This window comes from Lissotriton helveticus, chromosome 5_1 (assembly GCF_964261635.1).
Source record: "Lissotriton helveticus chromosome 5_1, aLisHel1.1, whole genome shotgun sequence".
Taxonomy (NCBI): domain Eukaryota; kingdom Metazoa; phylum Chordata; class Amphibia; order Caudata; family Salamandridae; genus Lissotriton; species Lissotriton helveticus.
Window position 1 is genome coordinate 1,649,028,059 of NC_136065.1, and position 17,988 is coordinate 1,649,046,046.

The 17,988-nt window shown below is 55.6% G+C and overlaps 10 non-coding genes across 10 annotated transcripts; 7 read left to right on the plus strand and 3 right to left on the minus strand.

The window, feature by feature from the left end:
- Positions 1-6,978: 6,978 nt before the first annotated feature.
- Positions 6,979-7,073, minus strand: TRNAI-UAU (transfer RNA isoleucine (anticodon UAU)). Its single transcript has 2 exons — positions 7,036-7,073; positions 6,979-7,014 (listed from the first exon to the last, which is right to left on the minus strand). It is a non-coding gene; the product is annotated as a tRNA-Ile (tRNA).
- A 292-nt stretch (positions 7,074-7,365) lies between these two features.
- On the plus strand, positions 7,366-7,447 carry TRNAS-GCU (transfer RNA serine (anticodon GCU)). The gene has a single exon. It is a non-coding gene; the product is annotated as a tRNA-Ser (tRNA).
- A 1,156-nt stretch (positions 7,448-8,603) lies between these two features.
- On the plus strand, positions 8,604-8,675 carry TRNAT-UGU (transfer RNA threonine (anticodon UGU)). The gene has a single exon. It is a non-coding gene; the product is annotated as a tRNA-Thr (tRNA).
- Positions 8,676-9,844: 1,169 nt separating this feature from the next.
- On the minus strand, positions 9,845-9,939 carry TRNAI-UAU (transfer RNA isoleucine (anticodon UAU)). The gene is made up of 2 exons: positions 9,902-9,939; positions 9,845-9,880 (listed from the first exon to the last, which is right to left on the minus strand). It is a non-coding gene; the product is annotated as a tRNA-Ile (tRNA).
- Positions 9,940-10,231: 292 nt separating this feature from the next.
- On the plus strand, positions 10,232-10,313 carry TRNAS-GCU (transfer RNA serine (anticodon GCU)). The gene has a single exon. It is a non-coding gene; the product is annotated as a tRNA-Ser (tRNA).
- A 1,156-nt stretch (positions 10,314-11,469) lies between these two features.
- TRNAT-UGU (transfer RNA threonine (anticodon UGU)) lies at positions 11,470-11,541 on the plus strand. The gene has a single exon. It is a non-coding gene; the product is annotated as a tRNA-Thr (tRNA).
- Positions 11,542-13,098: 1,557 nt separating this feature from the next.
- Positions 13,099-13,180, plus strand: TRNAS-GCU (transfer RNA serine (anticodon GCU)). The gene has a single exon. It is a non-coding gene; the product is annotated as a tRNA-Ser (tRNA).
- Positions 13,181-14,336: 1,156 nt separating this feature from the next.
- Positions 14,337-14,408, plus strand: TRNAT-UGU (transfer RNA threonine (anticodon UGU)). The gene has a single exon. It is a non-coding gene; the product is annotated as a tRNA-Thr (tRNA).
- A 1,277-nt stretch (positions 14,409-15,685) lies between these two features.
- On the minus strand, positions 15,686-15,780 carry TRNAI-UAU (transfer RNA isoleucine (anticodon UAU)). Its single transcript has 2 exons — positions 15,743-15,780; positions 15,686-15,721 (listed from the first exon to the last, which is right to left on the minus strand). It is a non-coding gene; the product is annotated as a tRNA-Ile (tRNA).
- Positions 15,781-16,072: 292 nt separating this feature from the next.
- Positions 16,073-16,154, plus strand: TRNAS-GCU (transfer RNA serine (anticodon GCU)). The gene has a single exon. It is a non-coding gene; the product is annotated as a tRNA-Ser (tRNA).
- Positions 16,155-17,988: the final 1,834 nt, after the last annotated feature.

Consider the following 17,988-nt stretch of genomic DNA (forward strand, 5'->3'; position numbering starts at 1 on the left):
GTGCTGCCTGGCCCCGTCTCAGCATGGCCAGACCTCGCGGGGACCTGCCTGAGCAAACTCGGAGGAAAAGGCCCATCGGCAAGGGGGCTAAGCAGCAGGTGCGTACCCAGGCCCCTGGGGGCCCCGGCGGGAGGGCCCGGGTCCTGCCTTCCCCTGATTCAGAATCGCCAGACCACACGGAGGTCTGACTGACCCTCTCCCTAGTAATCCGGAGGAAAATTACCCCCCTTTCTTGTAATCCGTGCACTAGAGGTGACAGAGGGGACCCAAGGCGCGAAAGTACCCGACCTCCTGGAGCCCTCGCTGGGATCCGGGAGGCAAATGGCACCTCATCGGGACTTCCAGGGAAGTTCGGCCATCTGGTCGCCCCCATTGGAAAGCATTGCGGGCGACCAGATGGCCGAGGCGATCCGGGAGACCAGATGGCCGAGGGGATCCTGGAGACCAGATGGCCGAGGGGATCCGGGAGACCTGATGGCCGAGGGGATCCGGGCGACCAGATGGCCGGGCACGAAAGGGGCGCCATCCGGTCGCCCCGTGCCCCCACGAAGGAGGGAGCGGGCGCCCGGGGCATGGCGGGCCGGAGGCCCGGGGCCCCAGCCGGGCCACAGCCATGGAGGCTGCCAGGGGCCGGCGGGCCCTCCGACCCGGGGCCCGCTTACACCTTGACAAGCAGGGGAGGCCTGCAAGGGACCGACGGACCCCTGTCCTGGGCCCTGGGTGGAGCGGCAGCCCGGGGGACCGGGCCCAGGGCCGGAGCGCCCGACCCGGGGCCCCGACCGGGCCCCTGGACCCAGCCGGGGCTCCCAGGCCCGGAGGCACAGGGGAAGCCTCCCCGGGCCCGCCGGACCCCGTCCCGGGCACCCTGCCCCGCGGCAGGACCCAGGACGGAGCCCGGGGTGGGGAGGCCACCCTCCCCGGGGCCCTCAGGGGCCCCAGCTGGAGCTCCTGAACACAGACAAGCAAGGGGAGGCTCCCCGGGCACATCGGAACCCCTTTCCGGGCCCTTGGCAGTGCGGCAGGCTGGGAGACAGGGCCCAGGGCCTGAGCACCCGACCCGGGGCCCGCCCGGGCCCCTGGACCCAGCCGGGGCTCCCAAGCCCGGAGGCGCATGGGACGCCTCCCCGGTCCCTCCGGACCCCATCCCGGGCACCCTGCCACGCAGCAGCACCAAGGACAGAGCCCGGGGTGGGGAGGCCGCCCTCCCCGGGCCCTCAGGGGCCCTAGCCACTGCTCCTGAACCCAGCCAAGCAAGGGGAGGCTCCCCGGGCACATCGGAACCCCTTCCTGGGCCCTTGGCCGTGCGGCAGGCTGGGAGACAGGGCCCAGGGCCGGAGCACCCGACCCGGGGCCCGCCCGGGCCCCTGGACCCAGCCGGGGCTCCCAAGCCCGGAGGCGCATGGGACGCCTCCCCGGTCCCTCCGGACCCCGTCCCGGGCACCCTGCCACGCAGCAGGACCAAGGACAGAGCCCGGGGTGGGGAGGCCGCCCTCCCCGGGCCCTCAGGGGCCCTAGCCACTGCTCCTGAACCCAGCCAAGCAAGGGGAGGCTCCCCGGGCACATCGGAACCCCTTCCCGGGCCCTTGGCAGTGCGGCAGGCTGGGAGACAGGGCCCAGGGCCGGAGCACCCGACCCGGGGCCCGGCCGGGCCCCTGGACGCAGCCGGGGCTCCCAAGCCCGGAGGTGCATGGGACGCCTCCCCGGTCCCTCCGGACCCCGTCCCGGGCACCCTGCCACGCAGCAGGACCAAGGACAGAGCCCGGGGTGGGGAGGCCGCCCTCCCCGGGCCCTCAGGGGCCCTAGCCACTGCTCCTGAACCCAGCCAAGCAAGGGGAGGCTCCCCGGGCACATCGGAACCCCTTCCCGGGCCCTTGGCAGTGCGGCAGGCTGGGAGACAGGGCCCAGGGCCGGAGCACCCGACCCGGGGCCCGGCCGGGCCCCTGGACGCAGCCGGGGCTCCCAAGCCCGGAGGTGCATGGGACGCCTCCCCGGTCCCTCCGGACCCCGTCCCGGGCACCCTGCCACGCAGCAGGACCAAGGACAGAGCCCGGGGTGGGGAGGCCGCCCTCCCCGGGCCCTCAGGGGCCCTAGCCACTGCTCCTGAACCCAGCCAAGCAAGGGGAGGCTCCCCGGGCACATCGGAACCCCTTCCCGGGCCCTTGGCCGTGCGGCAGGCTGGGAGACAGGGCCCAGAGCCGGAGCACCCGACCCGGGGCCCGCCCGGGCCCCTGGACCCAGCCGGGGCTCCCAAGCCCGGAGGCGCATGGGACGCCTCCCCGGACCCATGGAGCCCGTCCTGGGCATTGAGCCATGCCGTTGGCCTGGAGATGGGTGCCCCGGACGCCCGGGGGAGGTCTGTCTGGGACACATGGAGCCCGTCCTGGGCATTGAACCATGCCGTTGGCCTGGAGAAGGGAGCCCCGGACGCCCGGGGGAGGACTGCCCGGTACCCGTGGAGCCCTTCCCGGGTACTTTGCAACGCCGTTGGCCTCCTGGAGATGGGTGCCCCGAACGCCCGGGGGGCGGGCTGCCCGGGACCCGTGGAGCCCGTCCTGGGCACTCTGACCTGCTGTTGGCCCGGGGGGGAGGGACCCCAGATGACCGGGACCCGTGGAGCCCGTCCTTGGCACTCTGACAAGCCGTTGGCCCGGGGAAGGGAGCCCCAGACGACCGGGACCTGTGGAGCCCGTCCTGGGCACTCCTGTATGCCGTTGGCCCGGGGAAGGGAGCCCCGGACGTCCGGGACCCGTGGAGCCCGTCCTGGGCACTCCTGTATGCCGTTGGCCCGGGGAAGGGAGCCCCGGACGTCCGGGACCCGTGGAGCCCGTCCTGGGCACTCTGAAATGCTTTGGCCCGGGGAAGGGAGCCCCGGACACCCGGGGGGGAGGACTGCCCGGGACCCGTGGAACTCGTCCTGGGCACTCTGACATGCCGCTGGCCCGGGGAAGGGTGCCCCGGACGCCCGGGGCCCGTGGAGCCCGTCCTGGGCACTCTGACAAGCCGTTGGCCCGGGGAAGGGAGACCTGGACGCCCGGAACCCGTGGAGCCCGTCCTGGGCACTCTGAAATGCTTTGGCCCGGGGAAGGGAGCCCCGGACGCCTGGGGGAGGACTGCCCGGGACCCGTGGAACTGGTCCTGGGCACTCTGACATGCCGCTGGCCCGGGGAAGGGTGCCCCGGATGACCGGGGCCCGTGGAGCCCGTCCTGGGCACTCTGCCATGCCGTCAGCCTGGATGGAGCCCCGGACGCCCGGGGGGGCGAAGGCCCGGGACGCATGGAGCCTGTCCCGGGCACTCTGCCATGCCGTCGGCCTGGATGGAGCACCGGACGCCCGGGGGACGACTGCCCAAGAGCCATGGAGCCCGTCCTGGGCAATTTGACATGCAGTTGGCCTGGAGGAAGGAAGCTCCGGGTGGCCTAGGGAGGTGTTGCCCAGGCATATCCCATCTGGTCCCCATGGCAGAGAACCACCAACCCTGGAGGGGTGTCCGGGCATACCCTGCCCCATAGTAATCCGGAGGCAAATTACCCCCCTTTCTTGCAATCTGTGCACGCGAGGTGACAGAGGGGACCCAAGGCGTGAAAGAACCCGACCTCATGGAGCCCTCGCTGGGATCCGGGAGGCGAATGGCACCTCATTAAGACTTCCAGGGAAGTTCGGCCATCTGGTCCCCCCCATAGGAAAGCGTTGCGGGCGACCAGATGCCCGAGGGGATCCGGGCGACCAGATGGCCGAGGGAATCCGGGCGACCAGATGGCTGGGCATGGAGGTGAAGCCGCCTGGACTCTTCCCCACCCCGTCCCCGTCCCGGGACGAATGCCCGGGACGCATGGAGCCCGTCCTGGCCACTTGACGTCCCGTCCTGGGCATTGAACCATGCCGTCGGCCTGGAGAAGGGAGCCCCCGGACGCCCGGGGGAGGACTGCCCAGTACCCGTGGAGCCCTTCCCGGGTACTTTGCAACGCCGTTGGCCTCCTGGAGATGGGTGCCCCGGATGCCCGGGGGTGGGCTGCCCGGGACCCATGGAGCCCGTCCTGGGCACTTTTACATGCCGTCGGCCTTGAGGTGGGTGCCCTGGACGCCCGGGGGAGGCCTGCCCGGGACCCGTGGAGCCCCTCCCGGGTACTTTGCCAATGCCGTTGGCCTCATGGAGATGGGTGCCCCGGACGCCCGGGGGGAGGACTGCCCGGTACCCGTGGAGTCCTTTCCGGGTACTTTGCAACGCCGTTGGCCTCCTGGAGATATGTGCCCCGAACGCCCGGGGGGAGGGCTGTCCGGGGCCCATGGGGCCCGTCCTGGGCACTGTGACATGCCGTCGGCCTGGAGGTGGGAGCCCCGGACGAGCGGGGGAAGGCTGCCCGGGACCCGTGGAGCCCTTCCCGGGTACTTTGCCATCCCGTTGGCCTCCTGGAGATGGGTGCCCCGGACGCCCGGGGGAGGTCTGTCCGGGGCCCATGGAGCCCGTCCTGGGCAGTGTGACATGCCGTCGGCCTAAAGGTGGGAGCCCCGGACGCCCGGGGGAAGGCTGCCCGGGACCCGTGGAGCCCTTCCCGGGTACTTTGCCATCCCGTTGGCCTCATGGAGATGGGTGCCCCGGACGCCCAGGGGAGGTCTGTCCGGGACACGTGGAGCCCGTCCTGGGCATTGAGCCATGCCGTTGGCCCGGAGAATGGAGCCCCCAGACGCCCGGGAGAGGTGTTGCCCAGGCATATCTCATCTGGTCCCCCGGGCAGAGAACCACCAGCCCTGGAGAGGTGTCCGGGCGTACCCTGCCCCTAGTAATCCGGAGGGAAATTACCCCCCTTTCTTGCAATCCGTGCACGCGAGGTGACAGAGGGGACCCAAGGCGTAAAAGAACCCGACCTCATGGAGCCCTAGCTGGGATCCAGGAGCCGAATGGCACCTCATCGGGACTTCCAGGGAAGCCCGGCCATCTGGTCGCCCCATTGGAAAGCATCGCGGGCGACCAGAGGGCCGGGATCGAAAGGACTCCCAGCTCCCCATCCATCCCAAGCCTTCGCGGTAGGGTTCCTGACTGCCTGCCCACGCAAGGCAGGGCTCTTGGACCCTGGCTGGGCCTCAGGCGCAGGTTGGACCACCGGAGCTCTAGGGCCCGGACGACCTGGGGGAGGAATGCCCGGGACCCGTGGAGCCCGTCCTGGGTACTTTGACATGCCGTCGGCCTGGAGGTGGGTGCCCCGGACGCCCCGGGGGAAGCTGCCCGGGACCCATGGAGCCCGTCCTGGGTACTTTGACATTCCGTCGGCCTGGAGGTGGGAGCCCCGGACGCCCGGGGGGAGGTCTGCCCGGGACCCATGGAGCCCGTCCTGGGTACTTTGCCAATGCCGTTGGCCTCATGGAGATGGGTGCCCCGGACGCCCGGGGGACGAATGCCCGGGACGCATGGAGCCCGTCCTGGGCACTTTTCCATGCCTTCGGCCTGGAGCCCCCAGACACCCAGGGGAGGACCACCGTGAAAACCATGGAGCCCGACCCGGGCACTCTGCCATACCGTCAGCCTAGATGGAGCCCCGGACGCCCAGGGGACGAATGCCCGGGACGCATGGAGCCCGTCCTGGGCACTTTTCAATGCCGTCAGCCTGGATGGAGCCCCGGACGCCCGGGGGACGACTGCCCAGGAGCCATGGAGCCCGTCCTGGGCAATTTGACATGCAGTTGGCCTGGAGGAAGGAAGCCCCGGGTGGCCTAGGGAGGTGTTGCCCAGGCATAGCCCATCTGGTCCCCATGGCAGAGAACCACCAGCCTCGGAGGGGTGTCCGGGCGTACCCTTCTCCCTAGTAATCCGGAGGAAAATTACCCCCTTTTCTTGTAATCTGTGCACGCGAGGTGACAGAGGGGACCCAAGGCGCGAATGTACCCAACCTCCTGGAGCCCTCGCTGGGATCCGGGCGGCGAATGGCACCTCATCGGGACTTCCAGGGAAGTTCGGCCATCTGGTCGCCCCATAGGAAAGCGTTGCGGGCGACCAGATGCCCGAGGGGATCCGGGCGACCAGATGGCCGAGGGAATCTGGGCGATCAGATGGCTGGACACGGAAGTGAAGCCGCCTGGACTCTCCCGACCCTGTCCCCGTCCCCGTGCCCGTGCCCGGGATGCATGGAGCCCGTCCTGGGCACTTTTCCATGCCTTCGGCCTGGAGCCCCCAGACACCCAGGGGAGGACCACCGTGAAAGCCATGGAGCCCGACCCGGGCACTCTGCCATGCCGTCGGCCTGGATGGAGCCCCGGACGCCCGGGGGACAAATGCCCGGGACGCATGGAGCCCGTCCTGGGCACTTTTCCATGCCTTCGGCATGGAGCGCCCCGACACCCTGGGGAGGACCACCCTGGAAACCATGGAGCCCGACCCGGGCACTCTGCCATGCCGTCGGCCTGGATGGAGCCCCGGACGCCCGGGGGACAAATGCCCGGGACGCATGGAGCCCGTCCTGGGTACTTTTCCATGCCGTCGGCCAGGAGCCCCCTGACACCCAGGGGAGGACCACCGTGAAAACCATGGAGCCCGACCCGGGCACTCTGCCATACCGTCAGCCTGGATGTAGCCCCGGACGCCCGGGGGACGAATGCCCGGGACGCATGGAGCCCGTCCCGGGCACTCTGCCATGCCGTCCCGACAAATTCGTACGGACTCCTAACCTTCCGACACGGATCGGAATCGAGCCCTTTCTGACCCAGCAGATTTCAGGTTGATTTGCTATATACTTTACGTACGATTTTATGGGGGCCGATTCCGATCCGGTACGTAAAAGCAAATACGACCGACATGTCGGACAACCACGTACACCCAGGGGATAGGACTGCCCGGGTCACATGGACCCCGTCCTGGGCACTCTGATCTGCCGCCGGCGCCGGGGATCGAACCGTGATCACCAGATGGGGATATCCCAAAAATCTGGCATGGATACGGCCCGCCAGGACAGGTTTGGGCACCCCTGGTTTATGAAAAACCAGTAAGCTGCTCCAGGTGAGGCTCGAACTCACAACCTCGGCATGCCTCAATGCAAGTACTGCTGTATAAGTACCGCGCGCTAACCGATAGCGCCACTGGAGCTCACTGTCCTCATATCTCCCCAGTTGAGCCATCTAGAGCTGACCAAGGAGATACTGGCACTGCTCCCTTATTCACTGTGCAAGATCGACTCACATGCTAGCATGGTATCATGACTATTAAAAACTACAGTCCTAATGGAACAGATTTGATAATTCTGCTATATCATGTGCTCTGTCTATTGAACACCACATATATTTGCCAGTTCTGACACAGTCTAGGAGAAACTTATGATTATTTGTAATTAGCACATCGTAAGAATTTCCAAAAAAATGAAACATAGTCACCTAAGGCAGACGAGGTGGCCAAGTGGTTAAGGCGATGGACTGCTAATCCATTGTGCTCTGCACGCGTGGGTTCAAATCCCACCTTTGTCGGAACGCCATCAGACACTCTTTTGAAGGTGGGCATGTCTCGTAGTACAATTACACTCTCTTTCAAGACACAGCCATAATCCACTAGAAGGGCCCAACTGACTATTCCATTTTGGCAATTATGTCAAATTAAGGGGTTTTGTGCTTAATTGAAATTAGATCTTTCATGAAGTGTCCAGAGGATTGCCTTTCCCTCACTCCTGGCCTTCTAACTAACCCTGGTCGTAGTGGGCGTAGTGGGGCTCCGCGGAGCTACGCGGAGTGGGCGAGAAGCTACGCCCACTCCCGCACTCCGCGTAGCCCCACTACGCACCTCCCTCCCGCTCTCCCCTACATACATTATTTAAGCAACTACCCTTAATAAAACAATTTTAAAGCACTTACCGTGTCCGGGGCTCGTCCGGGGCTCCCTCTTGGAATAGCGTCGTCCTGGATACCAATGCGCATGCGCGGGCGGCCGCGCATGCGCATTTCTCCCGAGAAATGCGCATGCGCGGGAGGCCGCGCATGCGCATTGGTATCCAGGAAGGGACGCTATTCCAAGAGGGAGCCCCGGAAGAGCCCCGGACATGGTAAGTGCTTTAAAAATTGTTTTATTAAGGTTAGTTGCTTAAATAATGTATGTAGGGGAGGGCGGGAGGGAGGCGGGTGGCGGCCGAATCGGCTACGCACACGGAGTGGGCGTAGTGTTGCCGGCTACGCTGTCTACGCAAAATGCGTAGAAGGCAACACTACGCCTACTCCGTGGGCGTAGCCGATTCGGACGCCCAGGGTTACTTCTAACCAGTTTGGATAGATAGACTGATAAGAAAGCAGCTCTTACTCCTAAAGTTTCAGCCATCTCAAGTGTATGACTGTTGACATATGTCTGCCCCACAGAGACAGATCACTTCTAATAAGTGAGTTCTCTATCTGTCACTGATTGTGGACATACTAACTAGAGCTATCAGTATGGTCATAAATGTGAATACTCTTATGTTCTCAAATCAAAATGGAGTTTTTCCTACTTCCAAGAAAAGTGTCTTAAGCATGCTCTTCAATTTGTGCACGCATGTAGACATTCAAATGCAACTGCATTTCCATACAGAGTCTCAAAATCATAGATATCTTCATACCGCAGTAAGAATACATGAAGCGATTTACATACTGCAGGCAGGCTGGCCTTGTAGCTCAGTGGCAGAGCACGGGTCTTGTAAACCAGGGGTCATGAGTTCAAGCCTCATCAGGGCCTTTTTATATGTGAGTTTCTGTATGTTGTTTCCAAGTCATTCTTTCTAGGAGTCACACCTTGTCTTAAGTTTGCTTATTGACAAGCTTCCCTTTCCTGCTTTCATCGTATCAAGAAGACTTCATGAAAACCATTGAACCATAAACTATCGCCTCACCCCTTCCGATCGCCTGACGAACGCCTGACAAACGCCATTCTCACCCCGCCGGGCAAGCCCTGCCGGGCAAAGCCAAATAAGCCATGCATATTTGAAGTTCCTTTGAAAGTCAGAGCGAGGACTATGGCCTCTGTTCCGACTGAGTCTGCATCCACAGAAAGGATGAAATAAGGATCTAGAAATTTCACCAAGGAGATGTGAACTTCATCCCCCTTAAAATACTTTTCCTCCCAGATGCCCCGGCTCTTAGTCAAATGAGGTTAATCTTCAAAACCCCACCCCCACTAACCATAAATATCCGACTCTCCTGCTGTCCATTCAAATGATACAAGGTATCTTGTACATAGAGAGAATGTGAGAAAAAGCAGAATCGCTTCATAGATTTGGTGACCTTGGATGGGTGGGCTGGATAAAGAAGTGAACCTGATTTCGGGAAAAGGAGTATCGTGATGGGGATGAGGAAAAGAGAACATGGACCACATTCACAAGTTAGAGAAATAAATATATTAGGTTGAATGGTTTTAAAAAGGTAACTTTGAGCATGAATTGTTTTTTTAAACTGCAAAGAATAAAAAAAATCAATGTGGGATTGGAGGCACAATCTGAGCAGAAAGCACCATAAGCTGCTATGGTGCAAGTCTTATGTTGACTAGAAACATTAATATGATGACGCTCTTCTTTTGATATGTCTTTCATTTACATGTTATTGTTAGTAGCTGATACAGCACTGTTTGCAGCTCCTCAGTATATGGTTATCCCGTGACAACAATGTTTTCATCATATTTATTATTCTACAAATGTATTTTTAAATGCACTGATGTGGTGTTTGCATGCTATGCAAGACGGCACATCATGGAATGTTTATAAGGAGCATCGAATAGGATTGTGATATTTGCACCTGGAAGAGTCGGACACGCAGATCCTGAAAAGAAGTAAAAACTCTCTAGCAAGGGTCGTCTTTACCCTGAGTTTAATCTTTACTTTTAGTGAAATGGTTTATGAAAAACCAGTAAGCTGCTCCAGGTGAGGCTTGAACTCACAACCTCGGCATGCCTCAATGCAAGTACTGCTGTATAAGTACCGCGCGCTAACCGATAGCGCCACTGGAGCTCACTGTTCTCATATCTCCCCAGTTGAGCCATCTAGAGCTGACCAAGGAGAAACTGGCACTGCTCCCTTATTCACTGTGCAAGATCGACTCACATGCTAGCATGTTATCATGACTATTAAAAACTACAGTCCTAATGGAACAGATTTGATAATTCTGCTATATCATGTGCTCTGTCTATTGAACACCACATATATTTGCCAGTTCTGACACAGTCTAGGAGAAACTTATGATTATTTGTAATTAGCACATCGTAAGAATTTCCAAAAAAATGAAACATAGTCACCTAAGGCAGACGAGGTGGCCGAGTGGTTAAGGCGATGGACTGCTAATCCATTGTGCTCTGCACGCGTGGGTTCAAATCCCACCTTCGTCGGAACGCCATCAGACACTCTTTTGAAGGTGGGCATGTCTCGTAGTACAATTACACTCTCTTTCAAGACACAGCCATAATCCACTAGAAGGGCCCAACTGACTATTCCATTTTGGCAATTATGTCAAATTAAGGGGTTTTGTGCTTAATTGAAATTAGATCTTTCATGAAGTGTCCAGAGGATTGCCTTTCCCTCACTCCTGGCCTTCTAACTAACCCTGGTCGTAGTGGGCATAGTGGGGCTCCGCGGAGCTACGCGGAGTGGGCGAGAAGCTACGCCCACTCCCGCACTCCGCGTAGCCCCACTACGCACCTCCCTCCCGCTCTCCCCTACATACATTATTTAAGCAACTACCCTTAATAAAACAATTTTAAAGCACTTACCGTGTCCGGGGCTCGTCCGGGGCTCCCTCTTGGAATAGCGTCGTCCTTGATACCAATGCGCATGCGCGGGCGGCCGCGCATGCGCATTTCTCCTGAGAAATGCGCATGCGCGGGAGGCCGCGCATGCGCATTGGTATCCAGGAAGGGACGCTATTCCAAGAGGGAGCCCCGGAAGAGCCCCGGACATGGTAAGTGCTTTAAAAATTGTTTTATTAAGGTTAGTTGCTTAAATAATGTATGTAGGGGAGGGCGGGAGGGAGGCGGGTGGCGGCCGAATCGGCTACGCACACGGAGTGGGCGTAGTGTTGCCGGCTACGCTGTCTACGCAAAATGCGTAGAAGGCAACACTACGCCTACTCCGTGGGCGTAGCCGATTCGGACGCCCAGGGTTACTTCTAACCAGTTTGGATAGATAGACTGATAAGAAAGCAGCTCTTACTCCTAAAGTTTCAGCCATCTCAAGTGTATGACTGTTGACATATGTCTGCCCCACAGAGACAGATCACTTCTAATAAGTGAGTTCTCTATCTGTCACTGATTGTGGACATACTAACTAGAGCTATCAGTATGGTCATAAATGTGAATACTCTTATGTTCTCAAATCAAAATGGAGTTTTTCCTACTTCCAAGAGAAGTGTCTTAAGCATGCTCTTCAATTTGTGCACGCATGTAGACATTCAAATGCAACTGCATTTCCATACAGAGTCTCAAAATCATAGATATCTTCATACCGCAGTAAGAATACATGAAGCGATTTACATAACGCAGGCAGGCTGGCCTTGTAGCTCAGTGGCAGAGCACGGGTCTTGTAAACCAGGGGTCATGAGTTCAAGCCTCATCAGGGCCTTTTTATATGTGAGTTTCTGTATGTTGTTTCCAAGTCTTTCTTTCTAGGAGTCACACCTTGTCTTAAGTTTGCTTATTGACAAGCTTCCCTTTCCTGCTTTCATCGTATCAAGAAGACTTCATGAAAACCATTGAACCATAAACTATCGCCTCACCCCTTCCGATCACCTGACGAACGCCTGACAAACGCCATTCTCACCCCGCCGGGCAAGCCCTGCCGGGCAAAGCCAAATAAGCCATGCATATTTGAAGTTCCTTTGAAAGTCAGAGCGAGGACTATGACCTCTGTTCCGACTGAGTCTGCATCCACAGAAAGGATGAAATAAGGATCTAGAAATTTCACCAAGGAGATGTGAACTTCATCCCCCTTAAAATACTTTTCCTCCCAGATGCCCCGGCTCTTAGTCAAATGAGGTTAATCTTCAAAACCCCACCCCCACTAACCATAAATATCCGACTCTCCTGCTGTCCATTCAAATGATACAAGGTATCTTGTACATAGAGAGAATGTGAGAAAAAGCAGAATCGCTTCATAGATTTGGTGACCTTGGATGGGTGGGCTGGATAAAGAAGTGAACCTGATTTCGGGAAAAGGAGTATCGTGATGGGGATGAGGAAAAGAGAACATGGACCACATTCACAAGTTAGAGAAATAAATATATTAAGGTTGAATGGTTTTAAAAAGGTAACTTTGAGCATGAATTGTTTTTTTAAACTGCAAAGAATAAAAAAAATCAATGTGGGATTGGAGGCACAATCTGAGCAGAAAGCACCATAAGCTGCTATGGTGCAACTCTTATGTTGACTAGAAATATTAATATGATGACGCTCTTCTTTTGATATGTCTTTCATTTACATTTTATTGTTAGTAGCTGATACAGCACTGTTTGCAGCTCCTCAGTATATGGTTATCCCGTGACAACAATGTTTTCATCATATTTATTATTCTACAAATGTATTTTTAAATGCACTGATGTGGTGTTTGCATGCTATGCAAGACGGCACATCATGGAATGTTTATAAGGAGCATCGAATAGGATTGTGATATTTGCACCTGGAAGAGTCGGACACGCAGATCCTGAAAAGAAGTAAAAACTCTCTAGCAAGGGCCGTCTTTACCCTGAGTTTAATCTTTAGTTTTAGTGAAATGGTTTATGAAAAACCAGTAAGCTGCTCCAGGTGAGGCTCGAACGCATAACCTCGGCATGCCTCAATGCAAGTACTGCTGTATAAGTACCGCGCGCTAACCGATAGCGCCACTGGAGCTCACTGTTCTCATATCTCCCCAGTTGAGCCATCTAGAGCTGACCAAGGAGATACTGGCACTGCTCCCTTATTCACTGTGCAAGATCGACTCACATGCTAGCATGTTATCATGACTATTAAAAACTACAGTCCTAATGGAACAGATTTGATAATTCTGCTATATCATGTGCTCTGTCTATTGAACACCACATATATTTGCCAGTTCTGACACAGTCTAGGAAAAACTTATGATTATTTGTAATTAGCACATCGTAAGAATTTCCTAAAAAATGAAACATAGTCACCTAAGGCAGACGAGGTGGCCGAGTGGTTAAGGCGATGGACTGCTAATCCATTGTGCTCTGCACGCGTGGGTTCAAATCCCACCTTCGTCGGAATGCCATCAGACACTCTTTTGAAGGTGGGCATGTCTCGTAGTACAATTACACTCTCTTTCAAGACACAGCCATAATCCACTAGAAGGGCACAACTGACTATTCCATTTTGGCAATTATGTCAAATTAAGGGGTTTTGTGCTTAATTGAAATTAGATCTTTCATGAAGTGTCCAGAGGATTGCCTTTCCCTCACTCCTGGCCTTCTAACTAACCCTGGTCGTAGTGGGCGTAGTGGGGCTCCGCGGAGCTACGCGGAGTGGGCGAGAAGCTACGCCCACTCCCGCACTCCGCGTAGCCCCACTACGCACCTCCCTCCCGCTCTCCCCTACATACATTATTTAAGCAACTACCCTTAATAAAACAATTTTAAAGCACTTACCGTGTCCGGGGCTCGTCCGGGGCTCCCTCTTGGAATAGCGTCGTCCTGGATACCAATGCGCATGCGCGGGCGGCCGCGCATGCGCATTTCTCCCGAGAAATGCGCATGCGCGGGAGGCCGCGCATGCGCATTGGTATCTAGGAAGGGACGCTATTCCAAGAGGGAGCCCCGGAAGAGCCCCGGACATGGTAAGTGCTTTAAAAATTGTTTTATTAAGGTTAGTTGCTTAAATAATGTATGTAGGGGAGGGCGGGAGGGAGGCGGGTGGCGGCCGAATCGGCTACGCACACGGAGTGGGCGTAGTGTTGCCGGCTACGCTGTCTACGCAAAATGCGTAGAAGGCAACACTACGCCTACTCCGTGGGCGTAGCCGATTCGGACGCCCAGGGTTACTTCTAACCAGTTTGGATAGATAGACTGATAAGAAAGCAGCTCTTACTCCTAAAGTTTCAGCCATCTCAAGTGTATGACTGTTGACATATGTCTGCCCCACAGAGACAGATCACTTCTAATAAGTGAGTTCTCTATCTGTCACTGATTGTTGACATACTAACTAGAGCTATCAGTATGGTCATAAATGTGAATACTCTTATGTTCTCAAATCAAAATGGAGTTTTTCCTACTTCCAAGAAAAGTGTCTTAAGCATGCTCTTCAATTTGTGCACGCATGTAGACATTCAAATGCAACTGCATTTCCATACAGAGTCTCAAAATCATAGATATCTTCATACCGCAGTAAGAATACATGAAGCGATTTACATACTGCAGGCAGGCTGGCCTTGTAGCTCAGTGGCAGAGCACGGGTCTTGTAAACCAGGGGTCATGAGTTCAAGCCTCATCAGGGCCTTTTTATATGTGAGTTTCTGTATGTTGTTTCCAAGTCATTCTTTCTAGGAGTCACACCTTGTCTTAAGTTTGCTTATTGACAAGCTTCCCTTTCCTGCTTTCATCGTCTCAAGAAGACTTCATGAAAACCATTGAACCATAAACTATCGCCTCACCCCTTCCGATCGCCTGACAAACGCCTGACAAACGCCATTCTCACCCCGCCGGGCAAGCCCTGCCGGGCAAAGCCAAATAAGCCATGCATATTTGAAGTTCCTTTGAAAGTCAGAGCGAGGACTATGACCTCTGTTCCGACTGAGTCTGCATCCACAGAAAGGATGAAATAAGGATCTAGAAATTTCACCAAGGAGATGTGAACTTCATCCCCCTTAAAATACTTTTCCTCCCAGATGCCCCGGCTCTTAGTCAAATGAGGTTAATCTTCAAAACCCCACCCCCACTAACCATAAATATCCGACTCTCCTGCTGTCCATTCAAATGATACAAGGTATCTTGTACATATAGAGAATGTGAGAAAAAGCAGAATCGCTTCATAGATTTGGTGACCTTGGATGGGTGGGCTGGATAAAGAAGTGAACCTGATTTCGGGAAAAGGAGTATCGTGATGGGGATGAGGAAAAGAGAACATGGACCACATTCACAAGTTAGAGAATTAAATATATTAGGTTGAATGGTTTTAAAAAGGTAACTTTGAGCATGAATTGTTTTTTTAAACTGCAAAGAATAAAAAAAATCAATGTGGGATTGGAGGCACAATCTGAGCAGAAAGCACCATAAGCTGCTATGGTGCAACTCTTATGTTGACTAGAAACATTAATATGATGACGCTCTTCTTTTGATATGTCTTTCATTTACATTTTATTGTTAGTAGCTGATACAGCACTGTTTGCAGCTCCTCAGTATATGGTTATCCCGTGACAACAATGTTTTCATCATATTTATTATTCTACAAATGTATTTTTAAATGCACTGATGTGGTGTTTGCATGCTATGCAAGACGGCACATCATGGAATGTTTATAAGGAGCATCGAATAGGATTGTGATATTTGCACCTGGAAGAGTCGGACACGCAGATCCTGAAAAGAAGTAAAAACTCTCTAGCAAGGGCCGTCTTTACCCTGAGTTTAATCTTTACTTTTAGTGAAATGGTTTATGAAAAACCAGTAAGCTGTTCCAGGTGAGGCTCGAACTCACAACCTCGGCATGCCTCAATGCAAGTACTGCTCCTGAGTTTAATCTTTACTTTTAGTGAAATGGTTTATGAAAAACCAGTAAGCTGTTCCAGGTGAGGCTCGAACTCACAACCTCGGCATGCCTCAATGCAAGTACTGCTGTATAAGTACCGCGCGCTAACCGATAGCGCCACTGGAGCTCACTGTTCTCATATCTCCCCAGTTGAGCCATCTAGAGCTGACCAAGGAGATACTGGCACTGCTCCCTTATTCACTGTGCAAGATCGACTCACATGCTAGCATGTTATCATGACTATTAAAAACTACAGTCCTAATGGAACAGATTTGATAATTCTGCTAGATCATGTGCTCTGTCTATTGAACACCACATATATTTGCCAGTTCTGACACAGTCTAGGAGAAACTTATGATTATTTGTAATTAGCACATCGTAAGAATTTCCTAAAAAATTAAACATAGTCACCTAAGGCAGACGAGGTGGCCGAGTGGTTAAGGCGATGGACTGCTAATCCATTGTGCTCTGCACGCGTGGGTTCAAATCCCACCTTCGTCGGAACGCCATCAGACACTCTTTTGAAGGTGGGCATGTCTCGTAGTACAATTACACTCTCTTTCAAGACACAGCCATAATCCACTAGAAGGGAACAACTGACTATTCCATTTTGGCAATTATGTCAAATTAAGGGGTTTTGTGCTTAATTGAAATTAGATCTTTCATGAAGTGTCCAGAGGATTGCCTTTCCCTCACTCCTGGCCTTCTAACTAACCCTGGTCGTAGTGGGCGTAGTGGGGCTCCGCGGAGCTACGCGGAGTGGGCGAGAAGCTACGCCCACTCCCGCACTCCGCGTAGCCCCACTACGCACCTCCCTCCCGCTCTCCCCTACATACATTATTTAAGCAACTACCCTTAATAAAACAATTTTAAAGCACTTACCGTGTCCGGGGCTCGTCCGGGGCTCCCTCTTGGAATAGCGTCGTCCTGGATACCAATGCGCATGCGCGGGCGGCCGCGCATGCGCATTTCTCCCGAGAAATGCGCATGCGCTGGAGGCCGCGCATGCGCATTGGTAGAACTTACCTGTACTCCTGAGGTGGAAAGCCGGGAGGGCCATTTTAAAAATTTGTCATTTCACAGATCTTTTTAAAAGCACTGCACTTCGCCGTTTCTGACAGGACATAGCTCAGTCCTAGTCTGCACGCGCCGCTGATCACTAGCTGACGCGAGGGAAAGACTTGTATTTCCCGACGCCATTACCGGCGAGCCACGAAGACACGCCCCCTCGGAGGCCACGCCCCCCTGCTTGGGTATAAATAGACGCCGACTGCTAGCGCCTGAAAGAACTTACCTGTACTCCTGAGGCGGAAAGCCGGGAGGGCCATTTTTAAAATTTGTCATTTCACAGATCTTTTTAAAAGCACTGCACTTCGCCGTTTCCGACAGGACACAGCTCAGTCCTAGTCTGCACGCGCCGCTGATCACTAGCTGACGCGAGGGAAAGACTTGTATTTCCCGACGCCATTACCGGCGAGCCACGAAGACACGCCCCCTCGGAGGCCACGCCCCCCTGCTTGGGTATAAATAGACGCCGACTGCTAGCGCCTGACAGAACTTACCTGTACTCCTGAGGCGGAAAGCCGGGAGGGCCATTTTTAAAATTTGTCATTTCACAGATCTTTTTAAAAGCACTGCACTTCGCCGTTTCTGACAGGACACAGCTCAGTCCTAGTCTGCACGCGCCGCTGATCACTAGCTGACGCGAGGGAAAGACTTGTATTTCCCGACGCCATTACCGGCGAGCCACGAAGACACGCCCCCTCGGAGGCCACGCCCCCCTGCTTGGGTATAAATAGACGCCGACTGCTAGCGCCTGACAGAACTTACCTGTACTCCTGAGGCGGAAAGCCGGGAGGGCCATTTTTAAAATTTGTTATTTCACAGATCTTTTTAAAAGCACTGCACTTCGCCGTTTTTGACAGGACACAGCTCAGTCCTAGTCTGCACGCGCCGCTGATCACTAGCTGACGCGAGGGAAAGACTTGTATTTCCCGACGCCATTACCGGCGAGCCACGAAGACACGCCCCCTCGGAGGCCACGCCTATCCCTCTTACCCTCTGCATAAAAACATGTGTGCTCCACGGACGCGCAGCGGACGGGCGCAGCGGGCGCGCCGTCAGCGCGCCGAAGGCGCGCCAAAGGCAAGCCCGTCTGGGCCCGTCCGGGCCCGACCGGACCCAGGCCCAGGGATTATGCCGGATGCCTCACATGAACGTCGGGTGTATTCTAGGGAAATGCTTCAAACTCTGCAACCTGCGAAATCTCTGCCCTGCTACCATACGTACACGGAAGGTAAACCTTTCTCTCATTGTGCTCGATGTAACCCAATTA